This window comes from Chiloscyllium punctatum, chromosome 17 (genome assembly GCF_047496795.1).
Source record: "Chiloscyllium punctatum isolate Juve2018m chromosome 17, sChiPun1.3, whole genome shotgun sequence".
Classification (NCBI taxonomy): domain Eukaryota; kingdom Metazoa; phylum Chordata; class Chondrichthyes; order Orectolobiformes; family Hemiscylliidae; genus Chiloscyllium; species Chiloscyllium punctatum.
The window spans coordinates 5,742,984-5,768,472 of NC_092755.1; the positions used below are offsets into that span (position 1 = coordinate 5,742,984).

General features: G+C 40.9%; 1 long non-coding RNA gene across 7 annotated transcripts in view; it reads right to left on the bottom strand.

Moving 5' to 3' along the window:
- Positions 1 to 13,087: 13,087 nt before the first annotated feature.
- The window catches only part of LOC140487723 (uncharacterized), a 39,409-nt gene continuing 27,007 nt past the window's right edge, over positions 13,088 to 25,489 (bottom strand). For 6 of the 7 annotated variants that reach the window (XR_011962898.1, XR_011962897.1, XR_011962896.1 and 3 more), the window contains 2 exons: positions 25,173 to 25,355; positions 21,481 to 23,304 (listed from right to left, as the gene is read on the bottom strand). This is a non-coding gene — a long non-coding RNA (uncharacterized lncRNA). Of the gene's footprint in view, positions 20,377 to 21,480; positions 23,305 to 25,172; positions 25,356 to 25,489 lie in introns of those variants that run through there. The other variant, XR_011962900.1, reaches the window with a different exon arrangement.

Below are 25,489 nucleotides of genomic sequence, written 5' to 3' on the forward strand. Positions count from 1 at the left end.
AGCAGGATGAGGTCAAACAGCCTTGTGAGGCCAGAAATAAGCATTTTGTCACAGACAAGGCCGGATAAGGCAAGAGATAAACAGGGGTAATGGGGGCCGGTCTTAGGGAAGTGGAGGATGTAAACAGGGGAGGGAGCAGTGTAAAACAATAGAAATCAAATCATATAAATGTTGTGTATGAATTGAATTTGGTGTGTATGTCCTCTACCTTATAGGCACTGGACATCACACCCACTTGCAAGTGTAAAATAAATGCCACTACTGATTCAGATCTTGTCTCGGACTGAAATTATTGAGGTGTGTGAGCTTTGTTTCTCACAGTTGTGAATAGGCATGAATATTGTCAAAGAGTGCAGCAGGAAAGAGATCAGTTGGAAAGTTATCTGGATAAATTGCAGACAGAGTTTAATTCAGACAAGTGTGAGGATCATTTGGAGAGCTGATGAGTTAATCAGCCTCCTTTTGCGCAGTAACAATCGTGTGACCATTTCATTCTGAGCCCTCTATGGAAATATGAGGGCAGGGTTTGTAAAGAGGTCAGATTGAATGACGGTCTCGGTAATCAAAACTGAGACACAGAAACAGAAAGATTTTGGGAAGGATTGAATCAAATGTTATCAATTTGCACGGCCACCAACATTACTGCAGTTATAAACAGGAGTGATGAAGAGAATGGAATTAGAGCAGCAACCAATTCTTAAACATTTATGCTGTGTAAAGATACCAGTTAGTGCTTATTTCATTCCAGACACACCAGGCAGGGAACACATCCTTGCTTATCTACCATATTGATCTCTTTAGGATTTTAGAAAAGACAGGTTCATTCTCAATCTCTCCTGCAAGGGCAATGCTGCTGTAAGAATTCAATTCACTGGTTCATGTTACTGACTGCTTCATGGATTGGAATTGGCAATTGAGACTGTAAAGTTATTGTATAAAATACCTTCAATTGTATTGCCAGGTTGCTGGACACATGAGGGGCTTTAAGAAAAAAAAACGTAAATGATAGGCATTGAGTACAGAGCACCTACTGTTGTGGGGGCATCCTTTTAGATACAATCTATTGATAATTGTTAGAATTGACTTACACTGGCTCCAGAGAAGTGGTCAGAGCATTATAACGGTCACCAGAGCAGGTAACATAACCTGGTGTGCAGGTACATAGATCCCTTAAAATGGCCACCCAAGTGGACAGGGTTGTTCAGAAAGCATATGGTGTTTTAGCTTTCATTAACAGGGGTATTGAGTCTAAGAGTCGTGAGCTGTTGTTGCAGCTCTATAAAACTTTGGTTCGACCTCACTTGCAATACTGCATCCAGTTCTGGTCGCCCTATTATAGGAAAGATGTGGATGCTTTGGTGAGGGTTCAGAGGAGGTTTACCAGGATGCTGCCTGGACTGGAGGCCTTTTCTTATGAAGAGAGGTTGACTGAGCTAGTACTTTGTTCATTGGAGAACAATGTACAAGATGTACAAGATAATGAGAGGCATAGATAGAGTCGATAGCCAGAGAGTATTTCCCAGGGCAGAAATGGCAAACACGAGGGATCATAGTTTTAAGCAGGTTGGAGGTAATTATAGAGGGGATGTCAGAGGCGGGTTCTTTACACAGAGTTGTGAGAGCATGGAATGTGTTGCCAGCAGCAGTTCTGGAAGCAAGTTCATTGGGGACATTTAAGAGACTGCTGGGCATGCATATGGTCACAGAAATTTGAGGGTGCAGACGTGAGGATCAATGGTCCACACAACATCGTGGGCTGAAGGGCCTGTTCTGTGCTATACTGCTCTATGTTCTATGTAACAAATTTTCCATGGGTTAAACATCGTAAATGACAGAGTAGGTAAAGTGCATAAAGTTATTCAAAATGGCCCTAATTTACTTTAAGAAACAAGTGTGAGAAAGGCACATTACTGAGGTCATTGCATTAGTCCAAATTTAGAAATTCAGGAGAACCGAAGGGAAAGCTGGTGTTGGGAGTTGTAGTAATGATAGGGAAAAACTTGTTTCACGCAGAGAGTTCCCAGATGGGAAACTCAGCTTTAACATCACATCAACTGCAAAGTCGTCCAATTCCGCAGGTCCTGATCCGTATCGGTAATATGGAATGGGAAAACAGCATTCCCAGCCCAGAGAAATCATTGCTATGTTATGCATGTGGTCTAATATTTAAACCGTCATGTGATCTGGAAAGACCCAATGTGACTGGACCAGCGTGAGGGTATGTAAATATGTGGTCTGTGGAAGGAATTCATTTACCCCTCCCAGCGGGATACTCACCGACACAGTCACACTGGGTACCTGCAGCTGGTCACCTGCTCCACGTATGTGAAGGGACTTACTTGATCTTGCAATCTGCTGAGGCACCAGAGAGGGCACAGTGTATTTAGATCCTTCACCTGCTCCATGATTGAGAAAGGATTCATTCAAATCTCTCACCTGTGGAGACATCAGTGCATTCTCATCGGAGAGAGGCCATTCACCTGCTCTGTTTGTGGGAAAGGATTCATTATGACTTCTGACCTGCTGAAACACCAGCGAGCTCACTCTGGGGAAAGGTCATTCACTTGCTTCCAGTCTGGGGAGACATTCACTCAAATGTACCTCCTGCTGAGACCCCAGTGAGACACACAGGGGAGAGGCCATTCAGAAGCTCAGTGTGTGAAAAGGGATTCAGTGATTCATCCTGCCCCCTGAGACCCCAGTGAGCCCACACATGGGAGAGGCCATTCAGAGGCTCAGTGTGTGAAAATGGATTCAGTGATTCATCCCTCCCGCCCTGAGACCCCTGCGAGTCCACACCGGGGGCGAGACCATTCAGATTGTCAGTGTGTGAGAAGGGGTTCAGTGATTAATCCTGCCCACTGAGGCCCCTGTGGGTTCACACTGGGTAGAAATTGTTTACCACTCTGTGTGACAAGGAATTTGTTGCGTCTTCAACATGATTTTTATTTTAATACTGACTTGCAGTTGTAGGGATGCCCTAATCCATCTGGAACAGAATGACCCATGTTAGCTCATACAAAATGTCTGACAAACGAAAAGACACAACCTGCCTTAGATGGTGGAGGGGAGGTAAACAAGACGAACTGTCTGTTCCAGTCTTAATTATAAAAAGAACAATTTGTTCAATCCTACTCCAAGTCCATAAGTATGCAGTTCCAGAGAGTTGCATTGCAGACAGTGATAAGAACATGCCAGGATACAAACGACCAACCCTGACCTTCATTAATGAAAGAATAATTGTCCCAGTGAATGAAAAAACACAAGCTGCAGGATACAGCCTAGTTAGCTTCCACAGCAGCTATCCGGGCAGTAGTGTCCATTTGTCAGAAATAGCTACTATTTTAAAGTTGCTCAGAACATTTAAAAAAAAGCTTATAATTACAGATTCTTGAGAATCGTGGATAAGGCAGAGTGCGAAGCCCGAAGGAGTATCACAATTAACTTTGTATCTGAAGAAATAAGATGCACAGAGAGATTCCAATGCCTGGAGATTATAAGACCGGTTAAACACCATGAAATAATAGGAAGCTGTAGCTATCCACAATGATGTATATCTGAGATTAGGTGTTCTACTGGTTTGGGTTTCTTTATAAGGAGGGAAGGACTGTAACCACATTGCATGTGGCCATTGTAATACAGAAAGTGTTTAAAAATACTGTTTTCTTACTGTACAGTGTGTCATGGATCTCCCTTCTGAGATTGGCCTTGGGGGGATGATCCATGCTTTAACTGCTTGCAGCATGAGTAAACATCTTCCACTTCCCTGAGTTCTGCCTTGGAAAATACTTGAGAGTATTGCAGTCATAAAGATGAAACATACAAAGTTATTATATTCGTTGTTTATCTTTTGTTCTGAAGAACTGAGTTCAAACAACACATAGAACCTATATTCCAATGCTATAAATAGAGAAACAAAAATTCAGTTCTGCTTCAGTAAAATCAACAAATGCCACTGACAATTATTTATCAATTTCTGGTTATTGATCTGTTTATGAATTGTGTGAGATCTTTTTAGTTTTCCACTCACCTATTTATATTGAATAAAAGATTGAAATGCGGTGAAAATATGTGTGTGCCTTCACTTGGAAATAGACTTTGCATATTTCTCATTTATCGCATTTATTGCATGACTTCTTCAGTGTGTTTTGCTATTCCATGCAGTAAGTGCAATGATGCCTTATGTTTCAGTTCTGCTGTTAACGATAATTTATGTTGTTTAAACAAATAATTTTACTTTATCATGGATATTGACCATAATACAATAACATTGGAACCAAATGTTTTGTCATTCTAACAATCTTTAAGCTCCTTTTTTGTTGTGTGTACAAGAGACGATTCAAATTATAACAATTTTTGTTGCAAATTCAACACACACTACATTTCGAATCTGTGAAATTCCTACATTCTTGCAAAAACGTTAGTCTTCACTGTGCAGTATATGTCACAATAAAAGTCTGCTTTTTCAAATCATGCGTGCTGCAAAATGATCATTGCTTTCATTTCATTTTAAGAAAAGAACAGCTTTGACCACATTGAATGTTTTGTCATTTCTTTTCCAACATTAATCTTAATTGTACAATAATGACAAAATTATTAAAATCGTTTTATATACTACATGTTGTTAACCACATTGTTCAGTTTCATGCTCACTTTCATGATCTACGAGTTCGGTTCCTGATTCTAACACAAATCTTTAAAGATTAATCATAATAGTAATCATATAAATCAACGTAACACATCTCAAAAAGGAATCCATTGGATGGAAATTCACAGTTCTTGTGTTATATTTTTTTTGAGAGAATACAAAGAAGAATTTTGTTCAATAATGGCTGAATGGCTCATTTATTTGTTCAATCCAAAAAGCTAGCTACAATGTTCTATTCCTCAGTTTATTAATCTTAGTAAATAACCAAACTACATCACCACAAAGTGCTTTTGAAATATTGAGTCATTTAATTCTCAATATGCCAACATTAGTTATCAAGTCATTGTCATTACAATAATGGCACAATTATTTAAGAAAGTCTTTTGAACAAGTATAGTCAGGTTCACATTTAAATTTAATCCATTGTTTCTTCGTACTAATGCTACAGTATGAAAATGCATTTATTGTTCAGGTCAACTTTCCCACAACAGAAGCAATGACTTCCCATCCAACATCATTGCAACATTTGCTGTTTGCTCTTTTGAATGATCACGGTCATCTCAGCCTTAAAATTCAGGGAAATGTAATTACTTTTCACTGAATTAATTCCAGTTCATTTCCAGACATTGCTCAGCTTCATAGCAAAACGAGATTTTTCATTATTGCTTAATGCATTGATAGATTTTGACAGTTCAATTATTGCTGATATCTAATAATATTTAATAATTATTCATTCCAGTACATTATGCAAATGTGGAATTACGGCGGAGTACATGAATTGTTGTAAAGATATTGCAGTGTACAATCTCTCAATTATTGTAAATATAAATGTTTATTTTTCCTTGCATTAATATAATTATATTTGACTTAAGTGCTAACAATTACTGTGATTGTAATCACAATAAGACTTAAGGATTTTCATGCAACAAAATCAAATGAAAAGAATTAACATCTCTTTATTGTTTCATTCGACAATGACAATAAATTTTGAATTTTTGGAATTTGAACATTCTTGGAAAGAAGGGATGTTGCCTTCAGTTGAATGCTCGCACTGATTGACTAATTCACAGTACCTGCTGTTTATTCTCTTCGGGTTCCCAAAATAAGAAATTGACTGGTTCTGCTGGTTCTAAATTCCTGGAAAATATTTGAGAATGTTGCAGTCTTAAAGGTGAAAAGGCTAAGTGATCGGAAGTGATCAGTTTTTTGTTCAAATATTTCGAGCGCATACATTGTTATTCTGCAGTGTTACAAAGAGGGAGAAACAAGCCACTTTCTTCGTCTACAAAAATAAACATATGCCACTTCCAATTATCCATTACTCAGATAATTACCTACAGTTGTTATTAAAAATTGCAGTTCATCTAAATATTGTTATGACTTTTAATCAAATTAAACATCTCATGATTATTCATTCGTGAATTGTCAGGATTTTTTGGTTTTCCATTTACTTCTTCGCATTGAATTTTCGATTAACATGCTTTGACCATATCGGAGAGTGTTCATTTGAAATTTGTCTTTGCATGTCTCTCACTGATTTTACTTATTGCATATAATTGGTTAGTTATGCTGCCGAACAGTGCCAGGGACCCCAGTTTGATTCCATCCCCGGGTGACTGTCTGCACTTTGCCCGTTCTCCGCATGTCTATGTGACTTCGCTCTGGTTTCCCCCCACAATCCAAAGGTGCGCAGGTTAGGTGAGCTGGCCATGCTAAATTGCACATTGTGTTCAGGGATGTGTGCCTTCTTCAGCTGTAAATGTAGAGGAATGTGGTCGGGAAAAGTGTTTGGGTGGGTTCATCTTTGATTAGATTAGATTGCTTACAGTGTGAAAACAGGCCCTTCAGCCCAACAAGTCCACACCGACCTCCGGAGAGCTACCAACCCAGACCCATTCCCCTACATTTACCCATTCACCTAACACTACAGGCAATTTAGCATGGCCAATTCATCTAACCTGCACATTTTTGGACGGTGGGAGGAAACCGGAGCACCTGGAGGAAACCCACGCTGACACGAAGATGTGGAATATAGGTAAAGCAGTGCTAGTTCTGCAATCATAAATTGCTTATGCAAGGTAAATGAATACACACCAGTGTATAATTGTTTCAGTCAAGAGCTGAGTCAACAAGAATGAAAACTATGTGAAGGAAATATATAATTGTTTTTGTATTAGCTAAAATGTGCATAAAAGAACGAAATGTGCCAGCAAACAAAGGTAGATGTTACAGACAAATAGATAAGGTGCTGTGAGGGGAGGGGGTTAAGCAAGATCTACCTGTGCAAACAGTAGTTATAAGCATCTGTTTCCCGCTTCTGCGAAAACAAGAACAAACCACAATTAAGAAGTCATGAGGTCATAAGTTCATAACAAGTAAGGGAAACAGGTGGTAGTGAAGGAGGCTATGCCCAACAATGAACCACAGCAGGATGTGGTCAAACGGCTTTGTGAGGCCAGAGATAAGCTTTTTGTCACAGACAAGGTTGGATAATGCAAGAGATAAACAAGAGTAACGGGCGCCGGTCTTAGAGAGGTGGGAGATATAAACAGGGGAGGTGCAATGGGAGGATGGAATAGGAACGAAATACATAAATATTGTGTACTCTTTAAACACGGTGTATGTATGACTATTTAGTAAACAGACACCACACCCCTTTTGCAAGAGGGTAATAAACGATATTACTGCTTCAGATCTTGTCTCGGAAAGAACTTATTGAAGTGAGTGAGCTTCATTTCTCACAATTGGGGGCTCATCTGGGATATTTTTCCATCGCCTGGGGGAGTGGCTGGTCCTGGACACTGGGAAGACGCATCCCGTTCCCGAATGAGGAGCGGTCTCGTGTCCTGGTTTGGTCCACTCTCTTGGGCGACTGGCACGAATCCCACAAGAGAGACATCTGAATCAGACAGTGAAAGGAGGGCGATTGGAAATACGGTGAAAAGGGGCCAGGCAACTCTGTGCACAACCAAGGTAATAAAATTAACTTTTAAGTACTGCCTTGGTGGCCGGGATTGAGTTTTAGTAGTTAATAAGGGACTAACGAAGGAACTCAATATGAGTTGTGCCGTGGGTAAGGAAAAAGCCTCCAGGAAAACAAAATAAAAAAAGCAATGGAAATGGAGGCGGGGTCTCTTCCAACATACCTCCAGAAAGTCCGTTGGGCAGGATGTTGTGAAATTGGAAAAATAATACTTGTACAAGGGAAAAAGGTAGAAAAAGGATGCTTAAATATTGTTGCTTTGTATGGACTAAGGAATCAATTCTTCGTCCTGCCGTCTTCTGGCTAAGGTACGGGTTGGACGAAGACTGAGTTTGTAAATATTTGAATTTATATGTCAATGAAAAACAGCCTTACAGTCAGGGGGAAGCAGATTATGCTTCAAGTCGGAAGCTGAAGGGCTACTGAGGGTATACTTTGTAACTAAATCATGGTCAGACATCCAGAAAAATATTCAAACGATAGAGGCATGAAACGATGAGCACCCAGAGGTGTTGTTACGGGAAGCTCAGAAAGTGTCTGTGAGATAGGGTGTGCGTGTGAGAGAGAGAGAGAGAGAGACAGAAAGAGAAAGAGAGAGAGAGAAAAGAGCTGGACAGCTAATGGAAAGTTTAACCCTTTGTGATTTGGTTTGAATGCACATTTGTTTGTTGGTGATTGAATTTTTGTGCTTTATTCCCTGGAGCTTGAGTTCCAGGACTGTTTTGAATCTGATTTTTTATTATAGAAATTTAACATGATTTCTTTTAAGGTTAACGATTCCACAGTGATTATATAATAAAATGTTAACTCCTGTTCTTTTTACAGGTCATGACTGCCTTACTATCAACTTCAAACTATTCTCTTTTATAAAAGCGATTTATGGAGGACAATTGAAGTTTCAGTTCAACATTAGATTGTAATATTTTAAAAAATCCTATGGTTAATATCTGTGACCTTGGATTTGGCCATTGCTCATGCATTAGAAGTTTTTTTTAACTTGAATAGACAAATCCTTTTAAGTCAGCTCTGCTTAATTGAGCAATGATTGGTCAAGAATACTTAAGAAAACTAACTTTGTATTTAAATTAAGGGATTAAAACTGGATAATTATAGTAGATTTCCAAGTTGGGAACTGTATGCATTTTACATTTTAAATATTGAATACTGAATAAATGAATTTATAATATATAAACATATATTCACAAGTTAGGAACAGGCTTTAAAGTTAGACAAGCATAAATTGATGAATTGGTATTTGAAGTTATGGGGACAAAGAAATATTGCAATATTTCTTTAAAAAAATTTTCAAGGTCTAAACAAAACATTGGGTGATAAGAACGGCCATTAGGTGGCCCTAACGCTGTTCAGTTGGTTAAATCGGGGCAGCAATTGATCTGGCAACGTAACATGAGAAGTAGAAACAAAAGGCAAAAATAATGGTAGCCACGGGTGGTGAGGTAATGAAGAAAAGGACAAAACTAAAAGGAGAAAGAAACTGGAATGGTCGGGGAGGAGATGTTAAGGGGTCTGGTGGACAGGAACAAGATCAAAGTGGAAATCCCCACAGGCGGGATGTTTTACTGTGGAAAGACAGGTCACTTTAAGAGAGGGGGTCCAGATTTGAAAAAAAAGAAGTAAAGGCAATACCATTTATGAACGTTGATGAAAAATAGGGGTGTCAGGAGTTCCTGCCCCCGGGGACCCACCAGGAACCCTTCATAAATTTAAAGGTGGGACTTTATAAAAAGGCCGTAGTTTTCCTAGTCAATATAGGGGCAGCAAGGTCATCCTTAAAAATTAAGCCCAAGGTAACGGGAATGAAAGAGTTAATTGGATTATGGCGACAGTTTTGTGATGAGAGGCACGAAGAATCAGTTTTGCGCTCATGACAAAATACTGCCACCAAATTGCGTATTGAATTAACTGAAAATAGTGCTATGAAATCTGTTGAGGTTCTTGAAAGTGAATGTGCTCGAGCAAAACAATTATAGAAACAGAGTGAGAAGTCACAAGTGACTGGTAAACAAACAGAACTGTGTAATTACAGTTTTAAAAATGTTTTGGTCATTTGTTACGTTTTCGCCCTGAATTACAGATAATGATTTTTATATTTATATAATATACAATTCGCAATTAGTATTTATAATAAATCGATTGCGCTAGCCTGAATAAATATTAATTGGCAGGATCCCTTCACACATTCTCAATGACCTGTCATCTTGATTCATAGTTAATTTAAAACATGACTGCATTAATTCATTGTTAATCAAAAAATGGAAAGCTACGTTACTGGCTGATGAGGTATCTGAAGAAAGCAGCCCTGAATCCACAGGATGTGGTTGTTTATTCCTTAATACCTACTGTCCCACGTCCTCGGGAGGCTCCTATCTCTGGCCACTGCCAATCCCAGAAATTAAAGATCTGTTGTTAAAGAAGTATACACAGGGCTTGTCCTCTTTGTCTTTTCTCAGGAAACAGGGTTTGTTGGCACAGACTCCTCCCCTTGAATTCGCTGTTCATCTGATTCGAACGGGGGATTGGGTCTTCGTAAAATCATAGACAGAGACTAAATTGCAACCGGACTGGGAAGGGCTGTACCAGGCTCTTTTGACTACTGAAACGGCGATAAGGATGGCGGAGAAAGGCTGGACTCACTACACTCGGATCAAAGGGCCAGTGGAATCTCCAGTTGAGGAAGAAGTTTGGACAGCCGAATCAATGCAAGAACCACTGAAACTCAGCCTGAAGAGACTTTGAGTAACTGATTAAACAGTGGCGATGCGAGCGCGGGATTATTTCTATGGGATTGTATATTAAGTCTTTTGGTGCTTCAACACGATTTTTAGAATGCTGTGGATGCTTAAGGTTATGATACAAGCTCCCTTAATATTGGGATTTTGTCAAACATTATTTTCGTATGTGTTATTAACGGTTCCTGAGTCTGATAATCCCCAAGTAATAGACCTGATGCATGTAGCTTAGTAAATTGTGGGGATGCAAATAATCAGAGACAGTACAGCAGCTCAGAGATACATCTTAATTCCTTTGGGGATGGTACTTGGTGTAATGGTCGTGTCACAGTCCACCAGGCCACCGTCCGATCAGCTATCGATTGTCCCGGTAAAGAGTCCCAATATACCTAACGATAGAGAAAACCACAAGGCACGAAGCAATTTCAGGGTGGGGGGTGGGGGGCACCTATCAGATATAATTAGATGAAACATTTGGGATAGAAATGAATGCAAACGAGAAAGATTTCCCGGGCTGTTGTTTTCGAATTAGCGTAGGACAAGGTAAACGAGCAGAACTACTGGATAATAAGACATAACCTTTCGCCCCTCCTGATGACCCTAAAGTAGTAAAAATTAGAGAGGTGAAGGACTTTAAACAGAGCATCAAAATAGAAACTGGATATGCGGATGCAAATGCCTGGGTTGATGGGTAAAGTATTCTGTAAAAAACCTGAAGAAGAGCAATTGCTCTGCATGTGCCTCCGATAGGCCAGTGGCCCAGGTGGTTCCCTTTCCACTCGGGTGGAAGTGAGACAGGAAGGCCATGAAATGTATGATAGCCCTGTATCAGGATGAGACACATAGAATGATAGGAAGTGTACCTCCCTATCTCTGACGTTTCCTCCCTTAGAGAAGAAAGACTTAAAAGCACCCCCTACGTTTTCAGCCGCAGTTGGAAATCACATGTCGCATGTGCATAGATGAGGTACAACTCAGTCTACAGACTTGGGGGAGTTGTAATTGTGTATAGAGATTAAGAATGTTACCGAAACGGACAAGGGAGGGAACTACTCAGCACTAAAGTTTCCCCGAGCAGATCTGTGGTGGTACTGTGGAGGAAAAAGATTGAGACCCACCCTACCTCTGGATTGGAAAGGGATATGTGCAATTGTACAATTGACAATTCCATATACCCTGGCATTTGGGAAGGAAAAGATAATAGAGAAAAAAGGAAGGTGTAAGAGATCACTGTTAGACACCTCTTTCGATGGCAGGATTTATCTGTAGGAGTCCCGAGGTGATTACCTGATGAGTTCAAGGCTCGCAAACAGATTGCAGCAGGCTTTGAATTAGCTCTCTTCTGGTGAGTAATGATTAATAAGAATGTAGATTGGATAAATTACATTTTGTATAATCAACAGTGATTTATAAATTATTCAAGAGGTTAAAGGAATATCAGAACACCTTGATGTGACAAGTAGGATGGTATGGGAAAACAGAATGGCCCTTAATACGATTTTAGCGGAAAAAAGGTGTGTGTGTGTCATTGATAGGATGAAGCTGTTGTAACTTTATTCCTAATATCACTGCGCCTGATGGTTCAATTACTTGGGCCGTAAGGGGGTTGACTACCTTAGCAGAGGAACTGGCTGAGAATTCAGGAGTAGACACATCTCTCACGGGATGGCTTGAATCATGGTTTGGAAAGTGAATGGGGGTGGTCGTCTCCATCCTTATTCCCTGATAGTAGTAGCCGGGGTATTGGTAATCATTAGCTGTTGCATCATACCCTGTGTACGAGGACTCACCCAAAGACTGATTGAGACGGCTTTAATGAAACAGATGTCCCTAAAGAACAATCGGAGAGAAGGGCTCGACCTGTTGAACAATGAAGGAATAAGTGACCTGGGGGAGATTTCCAAAATAAATGAAGGTTTTGGTAAGATGCTCGTCAATTTGGAAGCGACATGTAAGAAAAATGCAGAAGGTAACAAATGGTAATTAAAGAAAAAGAGGGGGAAATTGTGGGATACAGATAAAAGTCGTGTTACTTTTGTAATCCTCATTACTTATGCAAGGTAAATGAACTCACACCAGTGTATAATTGTTTCAGCCAAGAGCTGAGTCAACAAGAATGAAAACTACGTGAAGGAAATAGATAATTGTTTTTGTATTAGTTAAAATGTGCATACAAGACTGAAATGTGCCCGCAAACAATGGTAGATGTTACAGACAAATAGATAAGGTGCTGTGAGGGGAGGGAGTTAAGCTAGATATGCCTGTACAATAAGTAGTTATAAGCATCTATTTCCTGCTTCTGCAAAAACAAAAACAAACCACAATCAAGAACTTATGAGGTCATAAGGTTATAACAAGTAAGGGAAACAGATGGTAGTGAAGGAAGATATAGCTAAAAATGGAACACAGCAGGATGTTGTCAAACGGCCTTATGAGGCCAGAAATTAACATTTTGTCACAGACAAGCCGGATAAGGCAAGCGATGAACAAGAGTAATGGGCAGTGGTCTTAGAGATGTGGGAGATGTAAACAGGGGAGGAGCAGTGGGAGGATGGAATAGGAATGAATTACATAAATATCGTGTACTAGTTGAATTCAGTGTGTGTGTGTCCCTGCCTTGTGGACAGTAGACACAGCACCCTTCTTGCAAGAGCGTAGTAAACGATAATACTCAATCAGATCTTGTCTCAGACTGAATTTATTGAAGTGAGTGAGCTTTGTTTCTCACAATTGTCAATCTTGTAAAATATCTCAATGTTACTGAAATCAATGCTCAAACAAAGCACTGCACATAAAGCCACACCAAGATCTTCATGACCATCTAATTACTGTTCAGTGGAATAATCACATTAAATTTCTTATTGTTTGTGAGATCAATCACCACTATCACAGTAAGGATCTGTTTGTCATTCCCTTCACTAAATGCAACCGCTGTCCTCTGGTATTTCAGTTCAATAGTTATATACCATACTGGTTGTTCAAAGCATGGTTGTTCTTTATTATGAATGGCCTAGGGTTATAATGGCAAGAGTTATTGTTCGATTTGATTTGTTGCATTTTCTCAAACCGGTTTTCACTATAAATATTGCAAAAAAAGTGTTAATTTGATCTTGTTCAACTGCTGATGCTACCTTTTTCAGTTCATGTTCATTAAACATCTTTGGAGAAAGTGAGGAAAGCTGAAGCTGAAGATCAGAGCCAAGCGTGTTGCATTGGAAAACGGCAGGCATATCCAAAGAGCAGGAATATCGATCTTTCGGGCGTTAGGCCATCATCAGAAAAGATTCCTTATGAAGGGCCTATAACCAAAACGTCGATTCAGCTTCTCCTCGAATGCTGCCTGACCTGCTGTGCTTTTCCAGTGCCACATGCTTGACATTAGAAATATTTACCTGAATATTCAGAGATAATACTAAAAGTTCCATCTGTCAATTTGATTTACTTTGCTTTCTGTTCACTAAAATTCTCATGTTAATTGCTCTTCCTTTTCTTCTTAAATCTGATACAACTCTCAAAGCACAGAACACATTAATATTCACATGAATTATAAATTTGCATTCTCGACAAGAAAACCAATGGAAGGCAATACTGAATACTTGAACTGCCTAAACATTTCAATGAAACAACAATTCCTTTCACAAAATGTTTGCACGTCTGTATCTTTCTTTCACTTCAATAATCCTGCAAATAGTTTATAATTGTCAGTTGATCTCTCTGAATGAGTTCCGAATCAATGTAAATGTAAACAGCTGAAAAATTAACAACAGATTGATGATTGGGTGTTAAAGATCTTATTTGAAGTCAACAAATGTTTGGCATTTACTAGCATCCCATTAGGAAACATTCTTGAATCATAATGCAAGAAGTGAGATACGTGAGAGATGTGTAAACCTTATTTTTAAATGAACACACTGCAATATTGTCAAATCATTTCAACATTCCAGTCAAAATGAACAGGTGAATGGCAAAATAAAAACAAGTTTCTGACAATTCATAAATTGAACAAGTACAAATTCACTTTGAACAAAGGACAGAGTAATATTTAGATGAATCACAACATTTAGTTACAAAGTAGGTAACCAGCTGACTGACATGTAATAGGTGGCAGCATTTGTTAGTTTACTGAAGAAGATATCAACTTTATTTCAAATTTATAGCATGAGAGAATAATGTTTAATGTGTTTCAATTGTTTGGACTTGCCCCTTTGCAACAAAAAAAAAATCAATCTCATTACTTAGACATCGTAATCTTTAATTCTGCAACATTTTCGAATATTCTCCAGGAATTTATAAGCAACAGAATTAGATACCGGTATCCCTACTATCCAAAAATAAAGCATTATTATAAAACTTTTATAAGCTGTAAATGCGTAAAACGAAGAAGCATTAATTTATATGGGAAACATCTCCCCTTTTTTTGTAAAAGTGAAAATCCTCTTCAGATTTCTTTCAGTTCGAGAAAACAGGGACAAATGTAAGTCTTTTGTAAAAGCAAAGTGACTTAAGCGAACTTTCCAAAAGTGGGGGATACCTGTACACATATTTCTTGGTCACCTGTCACAAATAAGTATCATATTTTGTGGTTATTGATATAATAGATAGATGCAGATCTAATGTTGGATTGAAAAGCAATTCAATCTGTGCTTAGGTACTTTCCAGTCAACATTCAGAGCGGCTCATGATATATTTCTGTTGAAGGTGTGATTTGAAACCTTCCCTCGGGTCTCGTAATAGAGACAATACCACAGCTACACAAGCTCATTTCATAATATTCCCATTCAGGACGGGCAGGACTATAATATTATGTTTAATGTGGTTACACAAATGAAAACAATTGTAGTAATTTGAATGGGGATTAATTAGGTAGTTTCTGTGTGTAATGGACTGGAAATTAAACAATATTTTACAGTAACGATAGAATGAAGGAATGGTGGTTTTAAATAAACAGGAATCTCATGACAATTCTTTGAAAGACAAATTGACAAAACTGAGTGATCATTGTACTTTGATTTTAAAAATGCATCAGTCACTCAATGTGAATATTCAATTGAAGACAATTTCCCTTCCTTTCAACAACATACAACTTGCACAAATTCAAAATTAACAGTCATTGAAAAAGGAAGGAACAAGCAGTTGGTAATTCTATTTTCTGTACATAAACGTGCGATGAATTTAAGTAAGTACTATATATGTATAAAGGAAACGTATTGCGGTTCGAAATACAATAAATGTTATGATGAAGTCAAATATAATCAAATCAATTCAACTGTGTTTTCTCAGTTAAAATACAGTTCCATATTTAAAGTAATCGAGTAATTGTTCACTGCAATATCTTTACATTAATTCAGTGCTGAGACATAATTCCACATTTATCCCCCTTATTGTGAAGCAAACTTGTGCCAGGAGTTAGAGCAGGTCCTTAACGAGTACTTTGCTTCAGTATTCATGAGTGAGTGGGAACTTGTCCTTTGTGAGGACAGCGTGAAATACGCTGATATGCTCGAACAGGTTGATGTTAAGACGGACAATGTGCTGAACATATTGAAAAATCATGGATATAGACAAGTCCCCAGGGCCAGAAAGGATATAACTAAGATTGTTATGGGAAGCGTGGGAAGGGATTACTGTGTTTTGGCGATGGTCTTTGCATCTTCACTGTTCCACTGGAGTCATACCAGATGATTGGAGGGTGGCAAACGATAATCCCTTATTCAAGAAAGGGAATCGACATGAGTCAGTCTTACATCAGTTGTGGGAAAATTATTGGAGATGATTCTGAGAGACAGGACTTATGATCATTTGGAAAAGCAGTGTATGTGGTCTATATGGGTTTTAGGAATGTGTTTGATAAGGTTTCCTATGGAAGGCTTATTCAGAAAGTAATGAGGCACGGCATACAGATATTTGTGTTATAGACTGCAAGGGGGTGAGTGAGAGAGAAATAATTTTTTAAAAAGCAGAAAGGAAAGGAACTGGTGAGCAGAGCAGCTGCAACTAGTTTCTCACCCAGCCAACATCGTATTGGGTGAATTGGAACGTAGACTAGTCAAGCAATGGCCTGACACAGTTTCACGTGCAGAATCACACCTTACAATGTCCCAGCCACCACCATGTCCATCCTTGTATATCCTATCCCACCAGCAGGACATGGATGCAACAGAAATGCTGGAACATGCAGGGTTATGGACTAAGGTCGCAGAATGGAATCAATGTGATTTACTTGACATTTCTCCAGAATATTAAACTCCAGTCCAATTTGAAAATTTATTAACATCATCAGACTTGAACTCCGAATGTCAGAAAAAAATATCAGTGACTTACAGCACATGTCACTTGGCCTATCCTGTATGTGTTGTTTGCAATAGAACTACCTAGGCTTTACAACATTTGTACTCACCGATGAGAGCAACAATTTCAGACTGTGTACTCTGCCCTCTATGTTGTTATAATCTATTTTTTAAATGTATTTCTTTGACAGCTGCAAACCTTGTTTCCTTGTTCCAATCCCAGCCCTAACTCCATTCCCCGTGGCCTTGAGGGACGACCATTTCTGCTGTTTAATCTCTTCTGCCTTCCCCCATGTGACAGACTGTCTTTTTGTATTTGTCTCGCCCCCACCTTCCTCACAACCTGTTACATTTCTGATGTTTCCCAGACCTCTCTGGCTTCACTGCACCCCCTGGGTCGGTGGCGTGAGTTTTGAATTCGCTTTCTTCAGAATTAATTGGAAATCATTCTGGTTGCAGTTTCCCCTAGATTTTATTTTGAAAAACAGAGCATTTGTGTCAGAGTCAAATATTTGTGAACCTTCATCCACAATTCTGTGCATTTGGATGTAATCTGTGATCCGCCTACAGATATGCAGCTTCACTGGATTGACCATGTTAACATAGTGTGCAGGTTCGGCGGGTTGGGTTAGCTGTGATAAATGTGGGGGTGTGGGGGTAGGATGGGAGAGCAGGTCATTGCAGACTCGATGGGCCAAATAGCCTCGTTCTGCACCCACAGGATTCTGTGATTCTAACTAGCTTTGATTGTTGTCCCGTTTTCCTCTTGCCAGGTTCATTCAGCTCAGGTATACACGCTGCCTTGGTCATTCTGTGGGTGCTCACTCACTCCCTTCCTTCTGTTTTACAGCAATTTCACACTGTACGTAAGGGTGAGAATGAATTTGTAAATAAAAATACTCTAACCAAAACCTGCACAGGTCAGGAACTGTTTCTGCTGCTAATGTTGCTCACAGGGAACAGGAAAATAAAGATTCAGTCATACATTGGGCGGCACAGTGGCACAGTGGTTAGCACTGCTGCCTCACAGCGCCTGAGACCCGGGTTCAATTCCCGCCTCAGGCGACTGACTGTGTGGAGTTTGCACGTTCTCCCCGTGTCTGCGTGGGTTTCCTCCGGGTGCTCCGGTTTCCTCCCACACTCCAAAGATGTGCAGGTCAGGTGAATTGGCCATGCTAAATTGCCCGTAGTGTTAGGTAAGGGGTAGATGTAGATGTACATGTAGGGGTATGGGTGGGTTACGCTTCGGCGGGACGGTGTGGACTTGTTGGGCCGAAGGGCCTGTTTCCACACTGTAAGTAATCTAATCTAAAAAAACGTTACAATCAACAGGAATGGCTAAACAGCTTAAAACGCTTTTCTCAAGAAAAGAGGAAGCTGAGAGACAACCTGATACAAGCAGGAAGCTTTGTGCCCGTGTTTTCAGAGAGTTGAAGTTGAAATAATTGGTTTCCAAGCATGCCTCATACCACCTTTGATGTCCTGGAGCAATCTAAATGTGCATATTTATTTCTGTCTATCTGTCTGAGTTAACAATCAGATGGACTGGTCAGTGTCAAAGTGTCTGAGTGTTTTCCCAAATCCCCAATTGAATCTGCCTCCCCCACAAACTCAGGTGCCTCGTCACTCCCTGAGTCACAGAGAAACTTGCCGTTACAATGAGAACTGTCTTGACTGTCATCTCTCCTCGTGCTTCTGCCTAATCCTCACTTCCCTTCATTAAATCCCAGCTGCCTCTAGTCCACCAACTTGGGCATGTTGAAGAGCATGACAGGAGAATGTATTGAAACCGAGAGTTCAATAGCCAGAATGAAAGAGGAAGAAGGAAATAAACAGGGTGGATCCCAGGGGATATAGACTCCAGGCTGAGTCCTTTGTGGGCATTCCCGCAGAAATTCGAGACGGCATTCCATGATGAGAGTTAAACCCGGGTGGCAGGAGAGAGGGACACAGAACATGAGCAGGTTTAGTTCAAACACAGGTTTGTTCGGTCAGTAAAAGTGTGTTGGACATTGATTTAAAGTGAGAAATGAAGGGAACTGTTGCCACAAGCTGCAGATGGACAATCTTCATTGGAACAGGAGGAGGCCATTCAACTCCTCAACCATCCTCTGCCATTCAATGAGATCATGGCTGATTTTTTGCCTAACTTACAATTTTCAAAACTCTCTGAACTCATCAATAAACTCCTGTGCAACAGACAAAATCAATATTGAAAAACTAAACATCGAAAAATGCTGGGAATTCAGAAACAAAAACAGACATTGCTGGAAAATGTCAGCAGATGTGGCAGCATCTGTGGAGTGTGAAACTTTGGGTCCAGTGACTGGTCAGCTGACCAGCTGCAGCTGACCATTCTACCTTTTCTGGAACACTCTGTGGAAGAGGTTCTGGTGCGAGGGCAATGAGATTGTCAATAACAACTGAGAAAACAGGAGGACATACTCAATCAGAATAAAATCCATTTTGGTCTTTCACTTTTAATTCAAAGGCAAACATTATTCATTATCATTTCATAAATAATAGGCCAGAAATCAACTCTTCAGGTCATTGGGTCTTGGAAACTGTGTTAATTCTGACCTGGTCCAGCCTACATGTGAATGGAGACCCTGAATAATCGGGTTGACTCCAAACCGTCTTCTGGGCAGTTAGAATGGATGACAAATGCTGCCCCAGCAAGTGATGCCATGATCCCATGAACAAACAAAATAAATCCAATTGCTGTGGTTACTTGTGAACACGCCGGTGTTTCATCAAGCTGGATATCTGAGTGAACTGCTTCCCACACTCAGAGCAGGTGAATGACCTCTCCACAGTGTGTATTCGTTGGAGTACAGCGAGACTGGATGGTGCCCTGAACCCAGTCCCACAGTGAGAGCACCTGAATGGTCTCGCACAGGTCTCCTGTGACCGGGGGAGATGATATTCACCATCCCGGGGAATGGTGAGTACAGATACATCCAAGAGGGATCCAGTGAGAGTTGATCAGGAGAAAATGTTCACATGCATGAAAGAATCAATAATGAGGTGGCACCAATGTAAAGGATTGAAAAATAAGCGCATGTGACATGAGACAAACGTTTTCAAGCAGAGAAAGTTTATGGTCAGGAATGCACTGCCAAAGAGTGTGGTGGAACCAGGTACAATGAAGAGAACAGAATTGTACAGTTACTGGCAGAGGGCGAATGGGAAGGTTTATGGGGTAAAGGTCGAAGAATGGCATTCAGTGAGGTGATCATTTGGAGAGCAGATGAGCCAATCAGCCTCCTCTTGCACCGTAACAATTCTGTGAACATTTCATTCTGAGCCCTCTAAAGCCCTCTAGGGAAATATCAGGGCAGTGTTTGGAAAGACGTCAGACTGAATGAGGGTCTCAGTAAACAAAATCGAGGCACAGATACAGAGAAGTCTTAGGATAGATTGAATCAAATGTTACCAATTTGCACGGCCACCAACATTACAGCAGTTACAAATGGGAGTCAACAAGAGAGTGGAATTAGAGCAGCAAATAAATCTTGAACATTTATGCAGCTAAAGGGGATGCTGCGTAAAGGTACTGCAGTTAGTGCTTATTTCATTCCAGACACACCAGCCAGGGAGCACATCGTCCTATATCTATCCTATCGAGCTCTTGAAGAATTTTGTTCATTTCAAGTGTTTCATATTTCCGTCCTCCAGAGAAGACAGCTTCATGCTCCTCAATATCTCCTGACAGGACAAAGCTGCTGTTAGAATTCAATTCACTGGGGAATGTTACTGGCTGCTTCATAGATTGGAATTGGCAATTGACACTGTAAGATTACTGTATAAAATATCTTCAATTGTATTGCCAGATTGCCGGGCACATGCGGGGCTTTAAGAAAAAGAACTTAACTTACAGGCATTGAGTGTCAGAGAACCTACTGTTGCGTGCGCATCCTGTTTAGATACAATCTATTGATAATTGTTAGAATTGACTTATACCGACGCCATCGACGTGGTCAGAGCATTATAACGCTCATCGAAGCTGGTAACACATTTCCCATGGGTTAAAAGTCGCAAAGGATAGCGTAGGAACAAGTTTGGCTAGTAAAGTCCAGTTATTCAAAATCATCCGAATTTCATTTCAGAAACAAGTGAGAGAAAGCCACATTATTGCATGAGTCCAAATTTAGAAATTCAGGAGAACTGAAGGGATAGCTGGTGTTGGGTGCTGTAGTAATGAAGGAGATAAACTTGTTTTACAGAGGGAGAGTTCACAGATGGGAAACTCAGTTTTAACATCACATTTAACGCACTCAATTCCGCAGGTCCTGAACATTATACATAACATGGAAGGGGAAAGCAGCATTCCCAGCCCAGAGAAACCATTCGTGTTGTGAATGTGGTTAAGGATTAACTGGTCATGTGATCTGGGAAGACACCAATGTGACGGGACCAGGGCGAGGTTATGTGAATGTGGGGACTGTGAGAAGGAATTCACTTACCCCTCCCAGTGGGACAATCACTGACACAGTCACACTGGGGAGAGGCTGGTCATCTGCCCCATGTATGGGAAGAGATTTACTCGCTCTTGCAATCTGCTGAGGCACCAGAGAGTGCATAGAGGACTTAGATCTGCTCTGTGTGAGAGAAAGGATTCATTCAAATCTTTCTCCTGCAGAGACACCAGTGCATTCCCATGGGGGAGAGGCCATTCACCTGCTCCATGTGCAGGAAAGGATTCACTCAGTCTTCTGATCGACTGAGACTCCAGCGAGCCCACACAGGCCATTCAGATGCTCAGTGTGTCAGAAGGGATTCAGTGATTTATCCCGCCTGCTGATACACCAGCGGGTTCACATTGGGTAGGAGCTGTTTCCCTCTCTGTGTGACAAGGGATTTGCTGAGTCTTCAACATGACTGAGAGCCCAGTGAGTGCACACAGGGAAGTGGTCATCCACCCGCTCCATTTGGGGTAAAGTTCACACATCACTGCAGGACTCTGATTCTGGAGTTACTGTTCATCAGAGTCAGGACTGGACCTTGTTCATGATGACACTGTGGGGTATTGATACTGTTGTTGTTAATCACATTAATTGGGCTGGAGTTTATTGAATTTACATTGCCACTTTCTGAACGTCAGGGTGTCTCTCTGTCACATTGCTGTTTGTGGAGACTCATGGCCCAATGAACAGGGAATCATCTGTCTTGATTTAAATTGTGATTGTAGCACTGCTGCTTCTCAGCATCAGGTACAAGGATGGAATCCAACCTTGGTCAACGGCCTGTGTGGAGTTCCCGCATTCTCCCCATGATGGTGTGTGTCCTCTCCAGGTGCTCTGGTTTCCTCTCATAGGTTTCCTCTAAATATGTGCAGGTTAGGTGGATCCGTCATGCTAAATTGTCCACAGTGACCAGGAATGTGCAGACTAGGTAGATCACCCATGGGAAATGCAGTATTACAGGGATGGAGTGCTCTGGGTGGGATGTTCTTCAGGTGGTCGGCGGGGGTTTGATGGGCCAATGTTCTCCTTCCACACTGTTGGGATTCTACTCTATGATTGAGGATAAAGGCTTAACAGCAGAGTATCCTTGGAGAAGGAGCATGTGGTGTGTATCAATGCTTTCGATGCCTTTAGATAGAGGTGGGCACCGCAGGGGATACAGTGCTTTATCTCCACCGCTACCCCCTCCTCCCCTCAAATCTACTTTGACTTAGTCTCTTCCCACTCTGTCACTTGCAATGGTTTCCTTTGCCCATAATGGGCTTTGTTGTCAAATGGTTTACTGCTGATGATTATAGGTTAACATAAAGAAAAATTATGTAATTATTATTTTGATGGTGGTAAGGTTGCTCAGCTGTGTGTGATAACACGTCTGGGTAGGAGAAATGCGGGGGGGGGGGGGCAGATTGCTTCACAACTCACAGAACGAGAACTGAAAAGCAGTTAAATCAAAACAAAGATTCAGAGAGGGAGGGAATATTTCCCTGCAGTTTGAGTAACTGGAAAGTGATGGTGTCCGGGAAGAGACAGGATTTTGTTCTAAAGGGCATTTGAAATTTTAAAACCTGTTATATTCAGATATTTCCAATTCTTTTACTTTTATTTATTGTGGAATAAACTTTAACACAAGGTTAGCAAATTTGTTTTTTTAATGTAAAAGACAAATGTTAAATAAAACCCATCAAATCAACCCTCACTGAAAACCGATGTGGACGTGTAATCTCCTGGAGAATCCCTGTCCTGCCTACTCCTTCCTGCCCGGGCATATATACGTACCTGGAAGATAGCAGCAGGAGGCGGCCATTCGGCCTTTTGATTGTGCTCCACCATTCAATGGACGAGGCAGTCAGTGTCCCTCATCAACCTGCAGTAACATCAACTGGGTTTCAGCAACTAGAGATAGAAACCATTTCCAGGATATGGGCATCACTGGCTCAGCCAGCATTTATTCCCCATCTCTCGTTACCCTTGAGAAGATGGTAGTGAGCTGCTGTCTTGAACCATTCACAATCCATTTGGCACAGATAGACCGACGATGCTGGGAGAGAGAGTGTTGCAGGATTTTGGCCGTGTAATTCCCCATCTTTGGTTTGTCAAATTCTGGAAAACTCAATCACGATTGGCACATGATTTTGATATTTCAGTCTACAAATCTTCACCATCTAGCACCCTGTATAAATGAATAGGTACAGATTAGAAATTTAGAACAGACAATTCTCGTTTCTCTGGAATATTTTCCCCCTTTGTTCTCCCAAAGCTGTAACCTTCCGGCCCACTTACTCTCTCCCACCATTCTGACTCTGTTGCCCCTAATGTACACCCTCCCCATTCTCATGGAGTTATTGATAAACCGATCCATGCCACCACTTTGCGTCCTGGTTAGACTCTGCACCTTTTCTGGGTCCACTTCCTTTCCCTTCAGTTGCTACATTCTGTAACAGCAGAATGAAAGAAAAGGAAACAGAAAGGGAGGTGGCAGATCCTGGACAGAAGAGGAACCTTCAGTCTGGGAGAATGGGTCAGATCCTTCCTTGTTTCTCATTGGTCAATTCCAGTGTTATGACGAGTTGGGGATGGAACTTGGTCCCATGTGGGTGTGCTGATACTTTTGACCCTCCAACAGATCAATACTACAAGCAAATACGTTCCTCCTCCAGACAACCAGAGTGAAATACTTTCCACTAGTTACCTCAAAGCACAAGCTCCAAAACCCACCCACATTCTGCACGTGCGCAGTGCCAGGTTTCCCCACACACATGCGGTTCCTATCTCGGAATTTGGGAGTTGTAGTCCCCATGCAGCCACTGGAGCCCTGTCTCTGGAACGTGAATGAAAAGTGTGGGTGAAGGGATGTTGTGTATCAGATCCCTATTCAGACACATGGGACATATGGGCTGTCACTGGAATTTACTGAGACATCCGCTTAGACAACCTGATTTACGACATAAGGAACATAGATTCAGCCAGTTGGGGGATTGGGAGGTTAATAAGGGGCAGCAGGTTTTAAGCAGAGGTTATACCTATCCAGCAGGATTTAGGAATATGAGTACACAGCAGTCAGTCTTCACAGTGGAAGATACGAAGAACATGCCAGTAATTGATAAGGAGACAAAGGAAGGTGAGTACCAAGAAACAATCATTATCATGAAAGCGTTAGAGCTGGGCAAGCTAATGTAGCTAAAGGTAGACAAGTCAGTCTCCTTGCTCATATGGAATACATCCCAGGGTGCTACCAGAGATAGCGGGAGAAATAGTAAACATACTTAGAGTTATAGCGTCCTACAGCAGAGACAGGGCCTTTTGCCCAAACTGGCCCATGCCAACTAGAATGTCCATCCACGCTAACCCCATTTCCCTGCACTTGGCCCATCTGCTTCTGACTCTTTGCTATCCATGTATTTGTCCAAATGCCTTTCACATGTTGTTAATGTAGCCACCTAACCACTTCCACTGGCACCTCATCCCATAAATGTACCACCCTCTAAAAACAGTTGCCCCTCGGGTTCTCTTGTATTCTTTCTCCTCTAACCTTAAGCTGACGCCCCCAGTCCTTGATTCCTTGGGAATAAGACCGAGTGTATTCACCTTACCCAAGCCTTTCATGGTCTTATGCACTGCTATATGATCCCCCCTCTGTTTCCTCTGCTCTAAACAAAAATGTCCACGCTTGTCCAACCTTTCCCTATAACTCAGACCCCTGAGCCCTGGCAACATCCTTTTAAGTTCTTCTGCACTTTTTACAGCTTAATAACTGAAACCCACACTGCATTCATCACATTTCCAGGGTTTCCCCACGAGGATGGAACTGACGTGACAACGCCAATGGATTACAAGCCAATGATCAATAATTCACTCCTTTACAAAATTCCCATTTTCATGGTTTTTCCATGAGACAGGTATCGTTGTGTCTTTCTGGTTGCATGACTAATTAAAAACTTGACCTCATACAAAATAAATCTGAGGCTTAACTGTTCCTGGGAAATGTGCCAAGCTTTTTTCAGACTTTTACAAACAAATGAACTGTCTCTCCACACTCACCACACGAACATGGACCATTCCAGTCACACTGATATTTGAAATATTTGCTCATGGACAGAATGCACCTTTCCTTCCACATGAAACGGCTAATGATATTTACTTGATCCGTGCCGATCTGAATATCAGATCTGAACATGAAGTTCAATCTGAATTTCTCAACCGCAAATTCACCCTTTCAGTACCCTACAACAGAGAAAACAAGTCACCACTGTTAATACAGGATTCGTAAGGTAATTGTAATATTAAATTGTAGTTTCCTTGTTCACCCAAAGCTTTAAATGTCAGTGTCAATTTCTTTCTTCCATGAACTGAAATCC